The 21,631-nt window shown below is 38.3% G+C and overlaps 1 protein-coding gene across 1 annotated transcript in view; it reads left to right on the top strand.

Annotated features, from left to right (window-relative positions):
* LOC134538846 (bestrophin homolog 22-like) overlaps positions 1-21,631 on the top strand; it is a 125,389-nt gene that overhangs the window by 32,124 nt on the left and 71,634 nt on the right. Inside the window, exon 2 of the mRNA XM_063380391.1 lies at positions 12,298-12,465. The gene's annotated coding sequence lies outside the window, so the exon portion shown is untranslated. The remainder of the gene's footprint in view (positions 1-12,297; positions 12,466-21,631) is intronic.

Here is a 21,631-nt window from a genome sequence, read left to right on the forward strand (position 1 = left end):
GAAATAATATCCAAAATCCACTAAACGGAGTTGTACAACACTTAAAATGTTTTTTTTTTTTCACAAACTAAGTTTCCAGAATCAATACATAATGTAATTCAAATGACATAATTACGTGTTAAAAGTACGCTATCTTGGGGATGGTCACTGGATAGGTATGAAGAAAAGAATTGATCTAGTAAACTTAAGAGGTTATCAGTGTTAATTTTTTTTTACTTAGTTTATTCTATAATATTGTTCTTAAAATTCTTTTCCTAAAATATTTTTATTTTATTTATTTTTATTTTTTTTCGGCTTTTATTTGGCGCAGTTAAGGCGTGGACGCCATTTCTTACATTGAACCATGATACATAGCGTATAACATACCAAAAAATTACAATTTACAGCAATTACTGGTGATCATCTACCAAGATAACGTCTAAGTTTAGTACTAACATAAATCGTTTTTAAAAATGTATTATATATTAAAATGTTAAAATAAAATATAATTAGATACTAACCTAAATCATACTAAATATACACACACACAATCATTCAGTTTTCCTTTGGCCGCGTGTCTGTGAATTTAGAGAGCCGATTTTTTTTTTAAATTATCTTGGCAGACTGTTGGTATCTGCCATCCTGGTCGAAAGCTATGAATTGTGATTGGCCCATCGCTAGCATGAACGCGGGTGAATATCGTGATGACGCAACTTTCAGAGGAATGAACTTTTGGATCGTTTTCCCGGCCGAGAAGACTGCTGGATTGCGGGGGTCGGAGAGCAGAATGGAGCGAATGGCCATGAGCGAGGAGTTGAAGGCCGTACGTGTTCCAGGATTGTGATTAGTTCTTCTTTTCTTCCTTCACTTACGTGACCTTGGGTAGCTGATGTCGTGCCTGGCTCCGCCCTGATTCCACAGCATGCCTCCCCCCTTTTCCTCTCTTTTTTATCCCCAAACTCAATCTTATTCCAGTCATGGCGCACCATCCTGCTGCTTCCAAACGTACGCCGAAAAAAAAAAAATGCATAAAGTCCGTGCCACGTAACTTTCCTCGTATTCGGCACTCCTCGACAGACTCCACAGCGGAGTTCATTTTCCCCAACTGTCGCTTGAAAAAAAAAAAATTAAGTTCATCTACGAACAAATGACTACCTCGTCGAAGTTGTATGTGCAGACGCCGCTGACATAACAACGCTGGCAAAAGAATACGTACACCGTTGGTACTGCTTTCGACACAAGTTACGTGGCACAGACCATACGTGTTTGTCCATCGACGTTTCTCTGTAATCACGCTCATTCGCCGGCAGACAGGAGTTCAATTACGTCATCACAAGAGGTCTGCCGGCGACGGGAAGCCTAAGATGCACATAAAGTTCTGCCCCCGATTACACCCGAACAATTCACCTTCGGCCAACCTCGGGTTTATATATATATATATATGTTTATTTTAATTTATTTTAATGAAGCTATACTAACCTAACTAACCGTCCATAGTATTTTAAAGTGTTTTAATGTAGCTAACCTAACCGACCACTTTTAATATTTGAATTCATTTTCCCTGCGCAAAAATAAAACAAATCCCGAAGTTGGCCGAAGGTGAATTGTTCGGGTGTAATCGGGAATGGCAGAACTTTATGTGCATCTTAGGTCTCCCTGCCGCGACGTTACATTGATTTTTTCATGACTCACCTTGCTGTCTAATTATATTTACTATGTTTATTTGAAGATAAATTAAGTTAATATTCATTAACAGCAATTTCTCATTCCAGTGGTCGTTTAAAAACTTTTAAAGTACCAATTAAAACACGGAAATAAAAAAAAGAGTACCGATTAAAAAATGTATCATTCTTTTAACTTTACACTCAGGATGGTGTGTTGACTGATCACTATAGTTATATTATGCGAGTATTTTTTTTCTTCTCAACAAGAATATTCGCAGGGTGAGTAGCTAGTGAACTCGCTCGATATAACCGAGTCCTAACCTTTAACAAGCAAACAGACAGGACTGTTTTTTTTTTTAAGTTTCCTCTTTGTTCCTGTGTGATTGAATCAGTTTTAAAATAGCGAGACACAATCTCGTTTTCTGCGCAACACAGGTCGAAATAACGAACTTACGCCGAAATTTCGGCTCGTGGGAAAACATAGACGTAACCTATTTCCCCATACTCAATGTTTTTGGTTCGAATATCATAAAACATTCAAGTGTAGGCTCAGTCAGTTTATTTCGAGAAGATTCCTTGAATGTTTATATAGCAACCAGAAATGGTTAAACCCACGCATATTTTTTTCCAAGTACATTTAAGATGGCTTCCTAATATGGTTTTCTCTCTTTGTGCTACACTTTAATTAAATTAACTGTCAAAACTGGTTTGAAATTAAGTATTTATTTAATTTGAATTTTATAAAATTTAAAATTACGAAAGAGCTCATTGTGTATTAGAATTTGGTTGCAAGGGAGAACTTACACAAATAAAGTGTTCTGTTTTACACAATTATTATTTCAAGCACAAAAACTCCTTGTTTTGTTAATTCATATAAGGTCAACCCTGAAATTCCTAAAAAGGTTTGTAGTCTTACGGAAAATATTACGCGCCAGTTCAGCGTCCAGTTCTTAGAGGTGACAGCAGTTTCATACGCGAGCCGGACTTGCTTAAAGCATGCTATGATATGTCTGGGTTGAATTATAAGGGAGCAATCCCTTTTGGCTCGGCCTAAGGGTGCAAGTAGATTTCCAAGTTCACGTCTCTGCACGTTGAAACAAAGTAGGCCAAAGTACATTGCAATGTGAATCCACTTTCAGTAAGGTGGATCGTATCATTTAATAATTTCTTCAGACGAAAAGATTTAGATAATATTTAAAAAGATTACAATAACTTAAAATGGATTTTATATTCTGCCAACTAAGGGATTCGTCTTTTTTTTAATTCCTTATTTTTTTTTACATTTCTTGATTTATTGGTTAGTTTCATAAAAAATCTTTTCAAGCAAAATAGTTTTGGTACTACTTTAATAAAACAGTTTTTTTTCCAGATAACCTTTCCCATTTCTACTCCTTTAGTCCGATTTTGCTCATTAACGAACTCGACCTAGATTTCACCTATATTTGTGTTACATAACAATCTGTAAGTAATTTTTTTAAATATTTACGGTAGTTATTGTGAGTAGTTAGGTTATGCCGATCCGAGCGCAGTAGATTGTGGATTCGGATTCGGATCTGTGACCTCTGACGTCACTTCCGGCCGCCATCTTGGATTACGTCACTTCCGGGCGCCATCTTGGGTTATGTCACTTCCTGCTGCCATCTTGGATTATGTCACATCCGGCCCCAATCTTGGATTACGTCACTTCCGGCCGCCATATTGGATTACGTCCTTCCGGTCGCCATATTGAATTACAGTCATTTCCAGCCGCCATCTTGGATTACATCATTTACAGGAATTTCCATCATATTAGATTACATCATCACTAATGCGGCTTGTGGATTCGGATTTAGGATTTTCAATTTAACATTACGCAATCGTCAATTTGTTTTCTAGAACTTTCTACCATTATGAATTATGACATCACCACCGAAAATACCTATGGCTTGAGGCTTCGGATTTAGGATTTCAACATTATGCAATCGTCATTTTTTTATCTAGAATTTCCGCCATCATAGATTCTAGATTTTTTCTACCAAATTCTATTACATCACCATCTCTAAAAGGTATTATTTTTATGCTATAACTGATTTGGTAGCCATCTTGGATTATGTCTTTAACTTTTATTACTGATTTTATATAAATTTAATTTGTACATTATATACAAGAGTAAACTACACTTGTACGCCTTCATATAATTGTTTGAAATATTCCTTCTAGGAAAAGTAGTGTTGAACATAAGTCCGAATATTCCATTTAATGCTTACGATAGTATCGACCTTAATAACAAAATTTAAACTTTGAAGTAGGTATTTTAGGAAGCACCATGGATCAAGTAGCAAAGACGCTAACCTCTAGACTACCTGAAATTTTATGTATAAGAACATTAATATATGCTACTAGCTGCAGTACCCGGCTTTGCCCGGGCTGAACACCGGGTGATATATTGTCCGCGAGTTACAGCAAAATGGATCGCGATATGTCCAGTGTGTTGGACATTAAGAAATGACACATAATTAGTGTTTGTGTATCTGTGACCTATGATTTTCTGTTTACCCATGGCGATCGGTTGAAAGGTTTAGAAGTTGATGCGCTACAGCGCCATCTAGCGGCGAGTTACAAAAAAAATGGATAGCATAAAAACCTTCTTCATGATAAAAACACTTCGATGTGCCAACTTTCATGGCGATCGGTCAAACGGTGTAAGAGTTTATCGACGTCATACATGCCAACATCCATTTATATATATTCTTATATTTCGAAATTTTGGGGCTTTCACTTTTGCGGAAAGTGGATGTTCAGGACCTCGAATGGTTTGGAACTCTCCATCTCGAAAGAAATGATATTTGAAATTCCTGAAATTTTCGAGATTTTGGGGCTTTTTCCCGGGAGGTTCGAGGACCCTGAATGGCTCGAAAACACTTTAAATCGAAAGAGAAATATTTTTAAAATTTTTTAAACTTTCGAAATTTTGGGGCTTTAACCACCTGGGGGGGGGGGGGCGAATGGCATGGAAACACTCCAAATCGAAAGAGATATAAAGGAAATAAGAATGTAGGCATTTACTGTACTCCTATCTACCATAATAACAATATTGACAAATAGAAAAAATTATTACCTACATATGAATAATGATTTTTTTCTGCAATTTAAATTGTAATATACAAAAACAGTATTGAAAATTGAAACAAATATGGCGACACTACAAACTGTCAAGATCTTTATTATTTCTTACTCTCTACTTAGTTGCTTACAATAGAAAAACGTAATGTAATGGCTTGAAAGCTATTGCTCGGCAGGCATAGAGAAATGACACTAACAGTTTGTATATCTATGACACACATTACATAAAATTAAGATATATTTTTTTAACCCGTTTAAAGATTTTTTTTTAGACAAAAGATAGCCTATGTCCATCCCCAGGATATAATCTAGCTCCTTGCCAAATTTCATTACGATCCGTTCAGCCGTTCAGCCGGGAAAAGGTAACAAACAGACAGACAGACAGACAGACAGACAGACAGACAGACAGACAGAGTTACTTTCGCATTTATAATATTAGTATTGATACCATACACATAAACTGGTCACAGTGACACATTTTGTGCTTAATCAATATTTGGCTTATTAGAAAACAAAACAAAAGTGTTAAAAGATTATTGTTGGAAAAATCAACAAACACATTTTGCTATGACAACAGGGTTGATATGACAACCGGTTTGATATATCAACAATTATCATAACAACGTACGTGATTATAACAAATTATAATAGCAATATATAAGATATAAGCTATAAGATAAGAATTATTTAATTTTCAAATGTATTGTACGAAATGTATTTTTTAATTTAAACGTATTTTTATCAATAGAGTCGAAAGAATATACTTTCAAATTAAATAAAGTTTTTTATTCTTTCTTGAAATATATATATATATATATATATATATATATATATATATATATATATATATATATATATACATATTTGTGTAAATTATAGTAGTCAAGGCACAATGGTCGAGTAGCCTGATGTGCTTGAACTTCGACAATATGGTACAGCATCGTCGAGCGTGGTCACAACTAAGTTGGGTGACCATGATATTTAGTTATAGAAACTTTTTTTTCCGACTTTTCCGGTGGATTTTCCCAAACTTTTATTTCATATAAACACTCTTCTGTTAAGATGCAATGTTCTGTAAAAATTTCAATCCAAACCATCGTATACTTTCCGAGTTTTGCGGCCAAATACATACGGAAGCTAAATTTGTATATATATACATAGATATTTGACTAGTTACCATTCTTAGTCATACAATTAACTTTTAGAATATAAAACTTTCATATATTAATTTTATGTATCGGTACCAAGGAACTAAATTACGAAATAACATAAAACATGTTTGAACAACACCATATGTATTTATAGAGTATACTAATATTATATACACTTGTATATACATCAATCAAAACTATTATTTTCGAAGCATTTTTTTTTCTAGACGAATATCATCTTGGAGATCTTCCTCTTCTTCTCGAAGTCTCCTGAGTTCATGAAGCACTGCAGTTATGTCCATGCTCCATGCATCTTGTATGGCTATTCTTTCCGCAGCAACTTCTTGCGAAAGACTCGTAATTCTTCAATGACATTTTGAAGAGTCTGCCCCTCCTCGGCAGCAACACCCTCCTCCTCTTCTGTAGGTTCCTCGTGCATGTCAGGCGATCCAAGCGTGTACTCGCTCTGGAACTAAAAATCTTAAACTTTTGTTTCGGGTAGGCGCTGTCCTCTGCATTTACACGGGCTTGGAACCGTCAACGCATATTTTGACTTATAGACACCACCCATAAAGTGATGTCGTAAATTTAAATAAGCGCAGGCTTCATTACAATGCTGAAACTTAAAACTTCCCAAATTAGTAAACAACAAAAAAAAATGTGAGAATACAATGCACAGACACTGTATATTCTCACACATGTATGAACAGAATTAAAAACAAAAAAGACGACAGCAAAGATAGAAGGAAGAAAGAAAAATGAAGAGAAGAAGAGAGGAAGACATAAAAATAAAGAAGAGAAAGAAAAATGTATGCCCAATACTACCTCCAGTGGTTACAGTTCCATCTGCTACTACATTGCGTATAATTATTCCGGTCAGAACAAGTAATGGTTCCTCCCAAACACCTAAGAGGTCCATTAAATTTCCTGCGCGAAACAAAGATACGTAAAATAGTAGATTTCATTCTGTGTTGTGCCATTATCATTTGCCAGTGCATTCATTGCCAGAGTCATCACCATTATCATTGTCAGTGGCATCATAATCATCCATTGTATCCATATGGGAGCGTGTGTATGCCATCATCCATGATAATCCTTTTGTCGTCCATCCAGGAAAGTGCCAGTTTGTTTGTTGTTTCAGTATATACTTCATGGTGAAGTGATCTTATATTATTCACATGCACTCTCATGATCTTCTGTTTCATTAGAACTTCCTTGTAATCACTAAATGTTATTGTATTTACAACGACGCATTTCAGGACTCCCTTTGCATTCTTAGTCTCCTTTCCTGCAGACTTGTAGGAATTTTTTTTTCTCTCAGCCCTACTAACTCAGTCATTACATTGCCCCCACACTCATCTTTAAATTTCCCCACCACCTCTTTGTTAGTGATGGAGTAGCATGGATGAGTATGGGGGTACGCACTTGTATCGTTCAGCCATTAATTCAGGGTCTGAGGCCAGGTCCATGTAGAAGTCGGCTGTCTTTATCTCGTAAATGCAAGAGTCTGTATCCATATATGCCAATTCAATATTATCTTTGTATCTTTTCTTCATTATATCGTAATGTAATCTATACATCAAGCTCTTTGACAAGTCAAGCACAGCAAATCCTGCATATATAGGTTTATCAATTAGTTTTTTTTTTCCTTTTCCAGCAAAACCAGAGATAAATTTTCAGTGTATACAGTTCTGTCCTTGAATACAGGCTTTGTTACCAGTTTCTTAAGTCGTCTTTCCTTGCACACCAGCTCCATATTCTGTCTTTTTCTCATATTCGCCATAAGTTTACCGAATGTGGCGTTATTCATTAATTTGTAGAAATCTTTTTCGAAATCGTTGGTTGAGGCAGTTCTGGGTATTCATATAAATATAAATTTTTTCCAGGTTTCCTGCTTGAACTGAAGCACCCTATGAACATTGGTCACTTTGATTCCATGTTCCATTGCCTGTTTTAGATTTCTATAATGTATAATATACTTCTTGTCTTCCAAAGTCGTCAACAGTTTTGGTTGTCCGGAGCCAGGAGCACATTCATTTATTGGTAAAAATGGCAAGTCTTTGTGAGAATCATGGAGTTCTGTAGGATATTCAATATCACACTCTAGAATGTAGCCAGTGTAATCTTGATCCGGGTACAGCCATTATGTCGATATCTGTGTCAGACCACTCGAAGTCATGTAGGGGCAGAGGTTGCGACATTGCCCAACCATATAAATTATTGGCATCTACATACTCTAAATATGTTGATGGCTGGCTTTCATCATAATTTTCTTGTATTTAATTATTATTCGCCTTGCAGGGGCGCTTTATACATTAGGCTACTCAACCCCTTATGCCTGCCTCAAGAAACATGTATGTGTCATACTCTATAATCAATTCAAGTTCAACTTTGGTTTTCTTCAACATCACATCGAAAGAAAATCCTGGAGCACTCACATAATGAACACAATCCATACCATATGTACTTAAGCACAGTCTTCGGAAATTCTCGAAGATGTCGGACATCAGGAGTCCACCAGTATTCAAATAAATATCGCTGTACTCCCCCAACGATGTACAGTTGAATTTCTGCCATACAGCTTGTGCATGCTCATAATCTTCTTTGGTGATATCAGAGTTTGTCAGCCTGTTGTGGAAAGAATCTACTGAAGGTAACTGAGGCTCGTCAAATTTTTGAAGATCTGTGATATAATCATAAGGAAAAATACCTTTTCTGGTAACCAGCTCTATTTGTTCAGAAGAGAAATATTTAGAAGTGTTTTGGAATCCAGAAGCAGGAAGGTTATCGGCTAGAGAAGCAAGACTAGCGGACACTAATTTGAAAGTATCTATGAACTGTATGGAAAATCTGTCATCGAGTTTTTTTGGAGAAGGTGATTAATTTTTCTTCACTGTGAGGAATAATGAATATGTCTTTGTGGTCATAACACAAGTTCTTAACAATGAAATACTCAATGTAACCAAGATTGTGGAAGAGGACTGGAAGTTTCTACGGACGACGACGAAGTTTGTTGCATTAATTGCATGAAGGCCCTAGATATTTCCCATTGAAGTGGCAGTGGTTGTGAACTTTAATATTGCATTTGGAGAAGGTAGAGGAGCAGTAGCAACAGACATCTCCAAGTTCAAAACCAAGCATTACCAGCAGTGTAATAAGTTGCTTTGGTTCAGTGAAGGAATAAATATCCTTTACTTGCTCTCCAATATCAATAATGTCCTCTATGAACTATTCACCAGCATCCTCTCCTCTGTACAGAATTGGCTTTGATGGAAAACTCGATGTTTTACAAGTAGGAATCACTTCATTGTATACTTGCACATACAACCAATAGCTGTAGGCCACATGTTTATGGTACTTGGAAGTATAAGACTTGTCTGGATTTGGCTGACATGATTGAACAGGTTAACATTGCCTCAAAATCAGCATATACCACAATAGGCATTTTGACTGCATGATAGTAGTTTAGAATTTAAGAACTGGAGGCTTGCCATCACTTCCTGCCTGAGGCATTTCAACTCTCACAGGTGCATACTCATTGCAGAACTTTTTATGCTCTTCTAAACACTGCTGCCCTGTGAGCCCAGACACTCGTGGTAAATCATGGAAGAATGTGAAACACCACTTGCATATATGTATTTTATGTCCATGAGCAGTCACCTGAGGTCCAACCAGTTTTTAAATTTCTTGATATATGCATAATGTGCATTATCGTCTTCGGATATATACAAAAGATCAAAGTGCTGACTCTTCTCTACTTTTGCTACACGTAGCAGTATGATTTTTGTGTCTTCATTGAGTCCATACACATTGACTGTCACTCCAGGATTGTTTCTCTCGAATACGTTAATTCGACGAAGAGGCATGAGGAATTAAAGACCACTAAAATTAAATTTGTTTTCCAAGTCTTTATATCTCTGGTTCACGTGCTGTGGGTCGTTTCCTACGACGAATCTAGCCAGCATAGCCCACTTGAAGCATTGTTGGTCTTCATTATTTGGGTTGATGATGGCTTCCCTAGCCTTGATGAGGGCTGGTAAGTCGATGTAGCTGGAAGCACGGAATGGATCTAGCTTATTGATCCTTAGTAGCAGATGATGTACAGAAATGAGGATCCAGCCACTTCCTTTGCGCTGGTACTCTTCTTCTTCCTGGCATATCTTCTCTATGCTGGCTGTGACTGTTTCTTCTATGCCATCAGTTGTATAGAGCGGGATGTTCTTAGTCTTAAATGCCCGCTGGTCTTCTTGGTCTTCATGAGGCTCAGGCTTTTCAAAAAGACAATACAACCATAAATTGAACTTGATGGCGCCACTTTCTTCTATTTCTTGTTTCAGCTGGCCAATTATGTTTGCTTTCATGCCTTCTAGATAAGTACATATATCTTTTCCACACACGGATGTATTTTCAGCTACCAGGGTCTTCAATTTGCCTGGAAATGCGGTCTCAGCCTCCACAAATACAAACTGTGAGACTGATACTGCTCCTGCTACTATCTTTGGCCGAGATGTTTTGGGTTGAGGAGCAGTCGATGGACTAGGCTGAGGAAAAGCTTTCCATCTTCTCTTGGCCTGTGTAGGAACCGGACCATTACATTTGTCAGCATATCTGGCTAAACTATCAGCTCTGGTAAACTCCTCGCACTTATTACATTTTAAAAGCCGGCGCTTAGGATTGAAATTGCACACTTTCTCATGGCGCCTTGCATTCTGCAGCTCTGTGAATGTTTGGTTGCAGTATTTGCAGCTCACAGTAGCTGCTTGGCCAATTTCGCCAGCACACGACCTCAAATGCTTGGCCAAATCATATTTACGAGTGATGGATACCCCACAATTCTCGCAAATCTGTTGGTCATCTCTGTATGGGTTGTGGGGACACTGACGCTCGTGTCGCAAACCATTGGAACGATTAGTGAACACCTTATTATAGAATCCACACTGTAACCCTAGAGGAAGCATTGAACTTACTCCAGAAGAAGAATCAGCAGAAGAAGAAGCAACTCCGGATGCCTTTCTGTCCATGTCGATGATGATGATGGAGATGGAGATGATGTAGGACTTCTGAATTTGAAACTTCCAATGGAACGTGCTGTGATAGCTCTACGTTGAAAGAGACGAGGAGGAAACCTATAAACACACAATACCCAAACTAGATATATAATGTTCTCATATATATAATTGGTAAAAAAAATACTTTAAACTGAAAAAATCTAAGTACCTTAAAGATGATGAAACAGAACAGTCGGACAGCAAGACGAAACCCACATCGAACTGAAGAAGCAGCAATGATGTAAACTCGAAGTTTCTGCGAGCACTAATCCACAAGCTCTCGAAGTCGATGGGCAGAAGCACACGAGTAGCGAAGAACTTGTAGTCAGATCAGCAGATGAACAACGAATGAAAGATTCGGTCTTGCGCGCCTGCTTTTATAGTCCCAGCAGCGGTTGTTGACTCACTAATCCATATTTGGGCATGCAGCAAATCCAAGCATCTGATTGGCTGAGATAACTCTGTGGGGAGTGTATAACATTATCCTCCTCTTACCAACTTGAGCAAAGGTCACGAGGTAGTCAGGACCTGATCTCTTATCTGTTTAACAAGAATCCCCCGACATGATAGGCGCCAGCATGTCGCATCGATGATGGCTGGTTGCAACAAGCCTTGGTGACTTTAAACCCTAGTTAAAATAATCATGATAAACTTAATACATTGATATCAAAATAATTAAGGCATACAAAAATATATATTAACCAGAATCTGTTGTTTGGATATATTAATTAAATACTGAAAAATAATTTTTGTAGCAAGTACAAGTATCTATTCGGATAGTACATAGGTAGCATGTCACAACTAGTCTTCAGCAATGCGACATGCTGGCACCCTTAGATAAGCCTCATCCCACTAATGGGTATTTACCAGATGAGCAGGCCAGCCCTATGAGTCACTCTAACTTGTTTGTTTCAACTAGTCTTTATCAGTACCTAATGGGTTTTTCCCAGCAAAACAGACAAGCAAACTAGGCAGTTATCTCAGCCAATCAGATGCTTGGATTTGCTGCATGCCCATATATAGATTAGTGAGTCAACAACCGCTGCTGGGACTATAAAAGCAGGCGCGCAAGACCGAATCTTTCATTCGTTGTTCATCTGCTGACCTGACTACAAGTTCTTCGCTGCTCGTGTGCTTCTGCCCATCGACTTCGAGAGCTTGTGGATTAGTGTTCGCAGTGACTTCGAGTTTACATCATTGCTGCTTCTTCAGTTCGACGTGGGTTTCGTCTTGCTATCCAACTGTTCTGTTTCATCATCTTTAAGGTACTAAGATTTTTTCAGTTTAAAGTATTTTTGTTACAGATATATATGTGAACATTATATATCTAGTTTGGGTATTGTGTGTTTCTAGGTTACCTCCTCGTCTCATTCAACATAGAGCTGTCACCGCACGTTCCATTGGAAGTTTCAAATTCAGAAGTCCTACATAATCTCCAACTCAATCATCATCATCATCAACAGCGACACGGACAGCAAGGCATCCGGAGTTGCTTCTTCTTCTGCTGCTTCTTCTTCTGGGGTAAGTCTAATGCTTCCTCTAGGGTTACAGTTTGGATTCTATAATAAGGTGTTCACTAATCGTTCCAATGGATTGCGACACGAGCGTCAGTGTCCCCACAACCCATACAGAGAGGACCAACAGATTTGCGAGAAGCGTTGGGTTACCATCACTCGTAAAGATGATTTGGCCAAGCATTTGAGGTCGTGTGCTGGCGAAATTGGCCAAGCAGCTACTGTGAGCTGCAAATACTGCAACCAAACATTCACAGAGCTGCAGAATGCAAGGCGCCATGAGAAAGTGTGCAATTTCAATCCTAATCGCCAGCTTTTAAAATGTAATAAGTGCGAGGAGTTTACCAGAGCAGATAGTTTAGCCAGACATGCTGACAAATGTCATAGTCCAGTTCCTACACCGGCCAAGAGAAGACGGGAAGCTTATCCTCAGCCTGGTCCATCGACTGCTCCTCAACCCAAAACATCTCGGCCAACGATAGTAGCAGGAGCAGTATCAGTCTCACAGTTTGTATTTGTAGAGGCTGAGACCGCATTTCCAGCCAAATTGAAGACAATGGTAGCTGAAAATAAATTTCGAATGTGGCATGAAATCAAACATAAATATTCAGCTCAAACAAGAAATAGAAGAAAATGGAGCCATAAATCCAATTTATGGTTGGATTGTCTTTATGGAAAGCCTGAGCCTCATGAAGACCAAGAAGACCAGCGGGCATTTAAGAATAAGAACATCCCGCTCTACACAACTGATGACATCGAAGAAGCAGTCACAGCCAGCATAGAGAAGATATGCCAGGAAGTAGAAGAGTACCAGCGCATAGGAAAAGGCTGGACCCTCATTTCTGTACATCGTCTGCAGCTAAGGATCAATAAGCTATATCCATTCCGTGCTTCCAGCTACATCGAAATACCAGCCCCCATCAAGGCTAGGGAAGCCATCATCAACCCAAATAATGAAGACCAACAATGCTTCAAGTGGGCTATGCTGGCTAGATTCGTCGTAGGAAACGACCCACAGCACGTGAACCAGAGATATAAAGACTTGGAAAACAAATTTAATTTTAGTGGTCTTAAATTCCCCATGCCTCTTCGTCAAATTAACGTATTCGAGAGAAACAATCCTGGAGTGACAGTCAATGTGTATGGACTCCATGATGACACAAAAATCATACTGCTACGTGTAGCAAAAGTAGAGAAGAGTCAGCACTTTGATCTCTTGTATATATCCGATGAAGATAATGCACATTATGCATATATCAAGAAATTTAAAAACTTGTTGGACCTCAGGTGACTGCTCATGGACATAAAATCCATATTTGCAAGCGGTTTTTCACATTCTTCCATCATTTACCACGAGTGTTTAGGCTCACAAGGCAGCAGGGTTTAGAAGAGCATAAAAAGTTCTGCAATGAGTATGCACCTGTGAGAGTTGAAATGCCTCAGGCAGGAAGTGATGGCAAGCCTCCAGTTCTTAAATTCTAAACTACTATCATGCAGTCAAAATGCCTATTGTGGTATATGCTGATTTTGAGGCAATGTTAACCTGTTCAATCATGTCAGCCAAATCCAGACAAGTCTTATACTTCCAAGTACCATAAACATGTGGCCTACAGCTATTGGTTGTATGTGCAAGTATACAATGAAGTGATTCCTACTTGTAAAACATCGAGTTTTCCATCAAAGCCAATTCTGTACAGAGGAGAGGATGCTGGTGAATAGTTCATAGAGGACATTATTGATATTGGAGAGCAAGTAAAGGATATTTATTCCTTCACTGAACCAAAGCAACTGATTACACTGCTGGTAATGCTTGGTTTTGAACTTGGAGATGTCTGTTGCTACTGCTCCTCTACCTTCTCCAAATGCAATATTAAAGTTCACAACCACTGCCACTTCAATGGGAAATATCTAGGGCCTTCATGCAATTAATGCAACAAACTTCGTCGTCGTCCGTAGAAACTTCCAGTCCTCTTCCACAATCTTGGTTACGTTGAGTATTTCATTGTTAAGAACTTGTGTTATGACCACAAAGACATATTCATTATTCCTCACAGTGAAGAAAAATTAATCACCTTCTCCAAAAAAACTCGATGACAGATTTTCCATACAGTTCATAGATACTTTCAAATTAGTGTCCGCTAGTCTTGCTTCTCTAGCCGATAACCTTCCTGCTTCTGGATTCCAAAACACTTCTAAATATTTCTCTTCTGAACAAATAGAGCTGGTTACCAGAAAAGGTATTTTTCCTTATGATTATATCACAGATCTTCAAAAATTTGACGAGCCTCAGTTACCTTCAGTAGATTCTTTCCACAACAGGCTGACAAACTCTGATATCACCAAAGAAGATTATGAGCATGCACAAGCTGTATGGCAGAAATTCAACTGTACATCGTTGGGGGAGTACAGCGATATTTATTTGAATACTGGTGGACTCCTGATGTCCGACATCTTCGAGAATTTCCGAAGACTGTGCTTAAGTACATATGGTCTGGATTGTGTTCATTATGTGAGTGCTCCAGGATTTTCTTTCGATGTGATGTTGAAGAAAACCAAAGTTGAACTTGAATTGATTATAGAGTATGACACATACATGTTTCTTGAGGCAGGCATAAGGGGTTGAGTAGCCTAATGTATAAAGCGCCCCTGCAAGGCGAATAATAATTAAATACAAGAAAATTATGATGAAAGCCAGCCATCAACATATTTAGAGTATGTAGATGCCAATAATTTATATGGTTGGGCAATGTCGCAACCTCTGCCCCTACATGACTTCGAGTGGTCTGACACAGATATCGACATAATGGCTGTACCCGGATCAAGATTACACTGGCTACATTCTAGAGTGTGATATTGAATATCCTACAGAACTCCATGATTCTCACAAAGACTTGCCATTTTTACCAATAAATGAATGTGCTCCTGGCTCCGGACAACCAAAACTGTTGACGACTTTGGAAGACAAGAAGTATATTATACATTATAGAAATCTAAAACAGGCAATGGAACATGGAATCAAAGTGACCAATGTTCATAGGGTGCTTCAGTTCAAGCAGGAAACCTGGAAAAAATTTATATTTATATGAATACCCAGAACTGCCTCAACCAACGATTTCGAAAAAGATTTCTACAAATTAATGAATAACGCCACATTCGGTAAACTTATGGCGAATATGAGAAAAAGACAGAATATGGAGCTGGTGTGCAAGGAAAGACGACTTAAGAAACTGGTAACAAAGCCTGTATTCAAGGACAGAACTGTATACACTGAAAATTTATCTCTGGTTTTGCTGGAAAAGGAAAAAAAACTAATTGATAAACCTATATATGCAGGATTTGCTGTGCTTGACTTGTCAAAGAGCTTGATGTATAGATTCCATTACGATATAATGAAGAAAAGATACAAAGATAATATTGAATTGGCATATATGGATACAGACTCTTGCATTTACGAGATAAAGACAGCCGACTTCTACATGGACCTGGCCTCAGACCCTGAATTAATGGCTGAACGATACAAGTGCGTACCCCCATACTCATCCATGCTACTCCATCACTAACAAAGAGGTGGTGGGGAAATTTAAAGATGAGTGTGGGGGCAATGTAATGACTGAGTTCGTTGGGCTGAGAGAAAAAAAAATTCCTACAAGTCTGCAGGAAAGGAGACTAAGAGGGCAAAGGGAGTCCTGAAATGCGTCGTTGTAAATACAATAACATTTAGTGATTACAAGGAAGTTCTAATGAAATAGAAGATCATGAGAGTGCATGTGAATAATATAAGATCACTTCACCATGAAGTATATACTGAAACAACAAACAAACTGGCACTTTCCTGGATGGACGACAAAAGGATTATCATGGATGATGGCATTCACACGCTCCCATATGGATACAAGGGATGATTATGATGGCACTGACAATGATAATGGTGATGACTCTGGCAATGAATGCACTGGCAAATGATAATGGCACAACACAGAATGAAAAACTACTATTTTACGTATCTTTGTTTCGCGCAGGAAATTTAATGGACCTCTTAGGTGTTTGGGAGGAACCATTACTTGTTCTGACCGGAATAATTATACGCAATGTAGTAGCAGATGGAACTGTAACCACTGGAGGTAGTATTGGGCATACTCGTTTCTTTCTCTTCTTTATTTTTATGTATTCCTCTCTTCTCTTCATTTTTCTTTCTTCCTTCTATCTTTGCTGTCGTCTTTTTTGTTTTTAATTCTGTTCATACATGTGTGAGAATATATAGTGTCTGTGCATTGTATTCTGACATTTTATTTTGTTTGTTGTTTACTTATTTGGGAAGTTTTAAGTTTCAGCGTTGTAATGCAGCCTGCGCATATTTAAATTTCCCACATCATTTTATGGGTGGTGTCAATAAGTCAAAATATGCGTTGACGGTTCCAAGCCCGTGTAAATGCAGAGGACAGCGCCTACCCGAAACAAAAGTTTAAGATTTTTAGTTCCAGAGCGAGTACACGCTTGGATCGCCTGACATGCACGAGGAACCTACAGAAGAGGAGGAGGGTGTTGCTGCCGAGGAGGGGCAGACTCTTCAAAATGTAATTGAAGAGGTACGAGTCTTTCGAGAAGAAGTTGCTGCGGAAAGAATAGCCATACAAGACGCATGGAGCATGGACATAACTGCAGTGCTTCATGAACTCAGGAGACTTCGAGAAGAAGAGGAAGATCTCCAAGATGATATTCGTCGAGAAAAATATATACTTTGAAAATAATAATTTGGATTGATGTATATACATGTATATAGCCTATAATTTTAGTATACTCTATAAATAAATATGGTGATTTGTTCAAACATGTATATTATTTCTTAGTTTTAGTTCTTTGGTACCGATACATAAAATTAATATATGTAAGTTTTATATTCTAAAAGTTAATTGTATGACTAATAATGGTAACTAGTCAAATATAGCATATAATAATGTTTTTATACATAAAATTTCGGGTAGTTTAGAGGTTAGCATCTTTACTACTTGATCCATGGTGCTTCCTAAAATACTTTAAAGTTTAAATTTTGTTATTAAGGTCGATACTATCGTAAGCATTAAATGGAATATTCGGACTTATGTTCAACACTACACTTCCTAGGAGGAAACTTTGAAACTATTATGTATATGCGTACAACAGTAGTTTACTCTTGTATATAATGTACAAATTAAATTTATATAAAAATCAGTAATAAATGTTAAAGACATATAAGCCAAGATGCCTACCAAATCAGTTATAGCATAAAAATAATACCTATTAGAGATGGTGATGTAATAGAATATGGTAGAAAAACCTAGAATCCATGATGGCGGAAATTCTAGAAAAAAAAATGACGATTGCATAATGTTGAAATCCTAAATCTGAAGCCTCAAGCCATAGGTTTTTTCGGTGGTGATGTCATAATTCATAATGGTAGAATGTTCTAGAAAACAAAATGACGATTGTGTAATGTTAAAGTGAAAATCCTAAATCGGAATCCACAAGCCTAATTAGTGATGATGTAATCCAATATGATGGAAATTCCTGGAAATGACGTAATCCAATATGGCGGCCGGAAGTGACATAATCCAATATGGCGGCCGGAAGTGACATAATCCGAGATGGCGGCCGGAAGTGACGTAATCCAAGATGGGGGCCGGATGTGACGTAATTCAAGATGGGGCCGGAAGTGACGTAATCCTAGATGGGGGCCGGAAGTGACGTAATCCAAGATGGTGGCCGGAGGTGACGTAATCCTAGATGGCTGCTGGAAGTGACGTTATCCAATATGGCGTCTGGAAGTAACGTAATCCAATATGGCAGTCGGAACTGACGTCAGAGGTCAAAGGTCACAGGTCTGAATCTGAATCCACAAATCACTGCGCTCGGATTGGCATAACCTAACTACTATTGTGTCCCTAAAATGTTGCCTGCATTTGAAGTAGCGAGTTGATTTTTTTTTCAGGGACATTGAAAGGTCAAACTATAAATGAATATTTCCGGAGACTGCGCCGTGATGACGACTGCAAAAGGCAGTCTTTGTTCGAGATGCAACCCGCCTGGAAAAAATTTATGCTTGAATGAAATATAAATTTAAATATAAAATGTGCCAGTTTTCGTAAGAAATATTATTATCTCGATCAACGTACTTCATTTATGCAAAAATAACCGTAGTTTGGACAGGTTACAACATCTTTCATGTAATATTTATTACAAACTATTACTTGTCAATTCATTTCCAAAGTAATAGTTTTCTGTCAGTTAAACAGCATCCCTATGTTTCATTCAATCATAATTTTTTTCCAAGCAGGCTACATCTCGAACAATGGCTGCCTTTTGCTTTCTCCACCACGGTGCAGCCTCCGGAAAATTCATTTATAGTTTATCTTTTCAATGTCTCTCAACCCAAAAAAAAATCGAATCACCAGTTAAAAGCAGGCAACGTTTTATGGAAACAATAACTACCGTAAATTTTTGCAAAAAAAATACTTACAGACTGTTGCGTAACACATGGATATGTTAAATTTAGGTCGAGTTCGTTAATGAGCAAAGTCGGACCAAAGGGGTAGCAATGGGAAAAGTTATCTAGATAAAAGTAACTGTTTTCTTAAAGTAGTACCAAAATTATTTTGCTGTAGCGGGTCCTTGGAGCGTCCCTGGAGCCAAGAACGGGGCGATAAAGGGCGAAGGTCACAGGTCAGTGGGTCAAGTTCTCAGGAGCTGCTATCGATTGGAAGACTTAAGGGCGCAGGCAGTGCTCGATTGGAGAGTGATCCATCCGGACGGGAAGAAATGCGTGTCTCCAGGGGAGACAACAGTTAGCTGGATAATGGCCAGTTGAACCATCCTGCTCTTCGATCGGCGATCCAAGGATATTAGCCCCAGAAAAAAATTGGTTGTCTGTAAATTCGGTTTACGGACGATAGTTTAACGTGACGTCAAAACAAAACGTTGATGAAATGATTGCATACTTTTATGAATAAAATTGAATCATTTTTATTTTAATAATAAAAGAATAAATACTTGAAATTATACTAGTAATCAGATTTTTTAAAATGAAACAATAATTAACATTTATTGCCGAAATTGTTGTTGTAATAAGCAATGAAAACCACATTAACTTTTCACTTCACTTTATAAACAGTCGACGAAACAGTTCACGTGTAGATGACTTGTAATTAATTTTAAAAACTGGCGTTTAGCTATAAAGTTTAAATATAATTATGAACAAGTTTTCATATAAATAAACTGTAATCAAATATCTATCATCAATTATATGAATCACCATAATTTTTTAGTCAGTTGTAACATAACCTATTATTACTGCACTCGCCGACAGCGTAACGGAACACAGCGTAACGGAACAATGACCGTAACGGGACACAGCGTAACGGAACAATGTGCATAACGGGACACTTTTTCGTCCGTGCAGCCGGCGTTCATAGTTTTATTTGACGTTGTCACGTCAAAAATGATGTTTGGATCATTCCTCGAAACGTTGAACCAACACATGCTGAAGCTGGGTGCAGAAATAAAAAAATTGTGCGATTGGAGTCCACGTGCGACAGAAGTGAAACTTTTTGCTTTTTAGGTATAGACAGATATAAATTATTTTCGTTTTCGATCAAACTACCCACATAAAAATTATAACCTCGATTGCACAATTCCATAACTATTTTCCACGCGAATAACTAAATCGTAGATTCTTTAAATAAAATTGAAGAAATATGGTAGCGTCAATCGTTAGCTGTTACGAAAACTTAGGAGTAGACACACAAGCAGCGTTGAGAGAATTTTGCAGCATCTCTGCTGCGTCATTTCTACCTCTCCCCTGCCGTCTTCCCTTCCTGCCGTTACAACTAGCATACAGCATGCTACTCGACGTACCTATACCCCCTCCTTGTTGACTTCCCATTCGACCGCTGGCGCATGCGTTGGAGTGGCGTCGCCGCTGACGATCTCTCCTCTACTGGTTCCCCCACCACGTAAATAACGATTCCCCTCATGCGATCGGGATTTTCGTAACGCTCAAATTTGTAGCCCTCTCAGTAAAGAAGTTTCACTTTAAAACATAACATTAATAGTAACGGTAGGTCGTGCGGATAAGTATAACGCCATGTTTTCGAACCTACTGATAGGACGATCGTGTGCATGGGACACAGGTCTTGCTCATAGACGGGAGATGATAGTATTGTTACGAATGTGGGAGGCAAGGGCGCGATATTTGCCAGGTGCCTGGCGGCCCCGCACGGCCACTGACGCCAGGGGAGAAGCGAGTAACTCGCGAGGGGAGGAGCTAGTAACTCGCGAGGGGAGGAGCTAGTAACTCGCGAGGGGAGGAGCTAGTAACTCGCGAGGGGAGGAGCTAGTAACTCGCGAGGGGAGGAGCTAGTAACTCGCGATGGTAGGAGCTAGTAACTCGCGAGGGGAGGAGCTAGTAACTCGCGAGGGGAGGAGCTAGTAACTCGCGAGGGGAGGAGCTAGTAACTCGCGAGGGGAGGATCTAGTAACTCGCGAGGGGAGGAGCTAGTAACTCGCGAGGGGAGGAGCTAGTAACTCGCGAGGGGAGGAGCTAGTAACTCGCGAGGGGAGGAGCGAGTAACTCGCATACTGTACATGTAACTGAACATACCTAACTCCAACGAACAAGAAAGGAAAATGCCAACTAAAATTTAGATTTTAACAATTTTGATAAATCCGCTTGGGGAAATAAGCTCCCACTACAACACATTACAATACTCAAGTTATAAAAATTTGCGTTTAATTTTATATTTCCTAATCCAATTCGCATTGGAGAAGACGTTAACTTTAAATTATTGAAATTCTTGCATTCAAATTCTTGCTTTCGACACAATTCAAGGACATAAAATAGAAAAGTAATTTTTCAAATATTTAACTGTTTTGCTTTGCGTTAAATTATTTTTTATTCCATTTCGTTAAACTCTGCTTATTAATATATTTTTCCCTACTCCTCTTACTCATTGTCAAAATTACTTGATTTTCTTTTTTTTTTTTCTTTGTTCGTTCGCAGCCTTCGCGTATTTGTTTCGTTTCCGTGGACGAGCAGCCCTGGGTTTGCCCGGAATTCGTTTACGCATTAATACTTTGATATAATAATAAAACTCTATGAGCATATTTAATACATAAAATAAAAATTCAATTTATTCCCACAA

Source organism: Bacillus rossius, chromosome 14, assembly GCF_032445375.1.
Source record: "Bacillus rossius redtenbacheri isolate Brsri chromosome 14, Brsri_v3, whole genome shotgun sequence".
NCBI classification, from domain to species: Eukaryota; Metazoa; Arthropoda; class Insecta; order Phasmatodea; family Bacillidae; genus Bacillus; species Bacillus rossius.